At 45.2% G+C, this 3,289-nt stretch overlaps 1 pseudogene; it reads right to left on the minus strand.

Moving 5' to 3' along the window:
- The window catches only part of LOC103076320 (vacuolar protein sorting-associated protein VTA1 homolog pseudogene), a 902-nt pseudogene extending 279 nt beyond the window's left edge, over positions 1-623 (minus strand).
- Between the last annotated feature and the right edge of the window lie 2,666 nt (positions 624-3,289).

The raw sequence follows: 3,289 nt of genomic DNA on the forward strand, positions 1-3,289 counted from the left end.
GCTGCTTGATGTCATGTTGCTTGGGTCATAAGTTGAAGGTGATGGCTGAGGGGCTGAGTGGGCAGAGAGGTTGCTCCAGAATTTTCATTTTCTCCAACATCATTATCTTCTTCAATCCCACCAGGCCCTGCTTGAGGAGTCTCTCCATTCTTTAAAAAAATATGAATATATGTTGCCTTCCACCTTGCATACTTTCTGTGTTTCACGTTTTCATCAGTGAGTTCTCCAACTGCTATTTTGACATCTATTAAAAGACTTTCAGTGTAGAAGAACTTGATCATGTTTTTGTGAAATCGCCCAGCATGATCTTCATTATCTACATACAAAAACATTTTCAAAGCATAATTCTCCAAATGGGCAGAGCCAACTATTTCTTGAGTAACAGCTTCATTATCACCCAGCTGTTTCATAAGAGCTTCTAACTGATCCATTAGCTTTGGTGAAAACGTACGACATTCAGGAGTTTTACTATCAACCTTCATTCCTGTTTACATTGCATACAAATGACAGTAATAAGCCACCACAGGGGGGCCCCGCTTGTCATGCTCCTGAGCCGTCCTCAAATGATGCTGTACGCTCTTAAACTGTGGGGGCAGTGGGGGCAGCGGAGCAAGCGTGGACATCTCCACTCCAGGAATCCTATTTGGGCATGTTCTTATAGAAATTTTGCACTGACGTAAAGTATGAATGCCCTAAGATAATTAGAGAACAAAAGCAAAACTGTTGATAACTTTTGGTCGGAATTTGTTGTCTTGAGACTGTTTCACAGTCGTGGGTCATGTGTTCAGTATCCCCTGAAGCCCAATAATGGACTAATAATTGTCTCTTAAAGGGTGTGTACCTTTCAGCGAGCTGTTCCTAGAGATGATGAATTAAAAACCCCAACAGAGGGGCTTCCCTGGTGGCGCAGTGCTTGAGAGTCCGCCTGCCGATGCAGGAGACGCGGGTTCGTGCCCCGTTTCGGGAAGATCCCACATGCCGCGGAGCGGCTGGGCCCGTGAGCCATGGCCACTGAGCCTGCGCGTCCGGAGCCTGTGCTCCGCAAATGGGAGAGGCCACAACAGTGAGAGGCCCGCATAACGCAAGGAAAAAAAATAAAAAATAAAAAAATAAAAACCCCAACAGATGCCTCTGACCTGTGGCAGTGTCCTTCTGCCTTAAGCTCCAGTTGGTGAATAGATAGTTGCTGAGATCTGTAACTCAAATGGCAAAATGGATCAGAGGGGCCAAAAGGAAGGGTAGCCTAGGTGGCTTGTTGGAGGGCTTGCAGGTCATCCTCCTTGCTGTAGCCCCACTGAAAGGAAATGACCTTTCTTGTAACCCTTTAGATGGATGGCATTAAGAATGCAAGTAGATGAAGAGTTCCATCCGTCCCTGGGCCTCCTTTTTAATTGCTGGAGCAGAGAGGATCAAAGCCAGTCTTTTCCCATGGAATGAGACAATGAGACTCCATACCCAGGTCAAGCCCAGGAATTTCACTTGCGTACTTGTACGTTTTCTGTAAAAGTGGCCCAGCAAGTTGCCACCTGTGTGTCAGCAGGGTGTCCAGCCCTTGTTGGGCTGTTGTCCAGCTCCCTTCTCTGGACTCAATAGGATGACATTATCAGTAAAGTAGAGGGCTAGTCCCTCATCTGGAAAATCTGGAGATTTTCCAGGCTTTGTTACATTGATGACAGATAGGAAATTCAGATAGACTTGTGGAAGGATATGAATGGTGAATTGTACCCATTCCACATAAAGATGAACTGACTGGAATCATTCCTATTCAGAGGGATACTGAAAAGGGCGTTTGTGATATCCATTGCTGAATAACCAGTTCCCACACTCTGGGCAAGTTACTACTACAGTCACACTGTCAGATACCACTGATGCCAAGGTTGTCCTGTTGATTGAACAGCCAAAATCAATTGAGTATCTGTGAACTCAAGATCAGGTACACAAGTCAGGTGAATTATTGAATAGGGATATAGTCTCAAGGAGCCTTTTGCTGCATTAAACTCAGTAAAGAGGGCAGTTTTTCCTTTTTCTTTCCCAGGCAGATTTTTGGGAGATAGAGATACTAGGTGCTGGTAATCGGGTAGGTTCACAATCTTCTTGTGCTCCTCTAACATGGCCTTAAGTGCAGTAATTTCCACCAGGGCTTGGAAGAATGAGAGTAGAGTTACAATGGTACTCTCCTGGAGAGCCCCATGGTGTCTACTAGCACTTCTGGAGCACATTAGCCTGGCTGGTGATGTGCCCTGTGGGACCCTTTGACTCTTGCAAATGATCCAGCAGTATGCCCTGAAAGAGTCTCACTAGCACCTCTCAAAGTGCTCCTTCCAGAAAGGAATTTTTTACTTTATTGACTGCTTTATTCTCTATGCCAATCTGTCAGAGAAAGCTGCCTGTTTTGACTTGGTCAATTAAGATAGCAAGCCAAACTGAAAGTAACAATTAAGCTTTTATATACTTCCTATAATAGTATAAGCAAGAGTCTAAACAGGAAAGGGCCCCAGCTCCACCAGTGTTTCATTTTCCCCATGGAACCAAACCAGGCAAGGGTCAGATGTCAGTGCGGATGGGAGTAGGGGTTGGCGGAAGATTGTCTCATATCTGAAGGAACCCCAAACAAAAGGCTCATGCCCTTTTATGACCTCAGGAACCTTGTGAATATTGATGTAGGACGGCTAGGAGTGTAAAGTCCTGAATACTCTGTAGTAACTGAGGAAAGTATCTTTAGGTTCCCCCAGTAAAGTGGTCTACACAGAGGCACCTGAAAAGTACAGTGTATCAGCTGACCCCTCCCCCTTTCACAAGGAGGCCTCTGATGGAGGCATCTGTATAGGAATCAAGAATGCATGAGAGCATGGTATGGATGGGCCTTAGTCCTCCACTGCAACTACCTCCAGTGTCTAAAGTTCACTGGGTATGCAGCACATTTGGTGTGGGGTGAGAAGTATTCCCCCATGAGAACTTTCAGGTAGAGACCGTGTAATTGTCTGTGGTTGGATCTGCAAAATCAAGCAGGATTTTGGCCTGGAGTTGAACTCCTGTATATACATATGTATACATATATATGCACATATACATACAGGTATTCATACACCTACACTGAGTGTCCTTTGTGTTTGTTGTGGTAGAGATAGAAATAAGCTTGGCTCTTTGGAGTGCTTGAAAAAAGCTTGGCTTCCTTTGTATCTTGGTGCGGGGTGGAGAAGGAAAACTTAGTTTCCTTGGAGCTTGGAGTGACAGTGCACCCCTTTCCACTTTGCCCCCAGGGATTCCAGTTAGGTATTAGATCTTTGTC

Source organism: Lipotes vexillifer, unplaced genomic scaffold (genome assembly GCF_000442215.2).
Source record: "Lipotes vexillifer unplaced genomic scaffold, Lipotes_vexillifer_v1.1 scaffold297, whole genome shotgun sequence".
In the NCBI taxonomy this organism is placed as follows: Eukaryota; Metazoa; Chordata; class Mammalia; order Artiodactyla; family Lipotidae; genus Lipotes; species Lipotes vexillifer.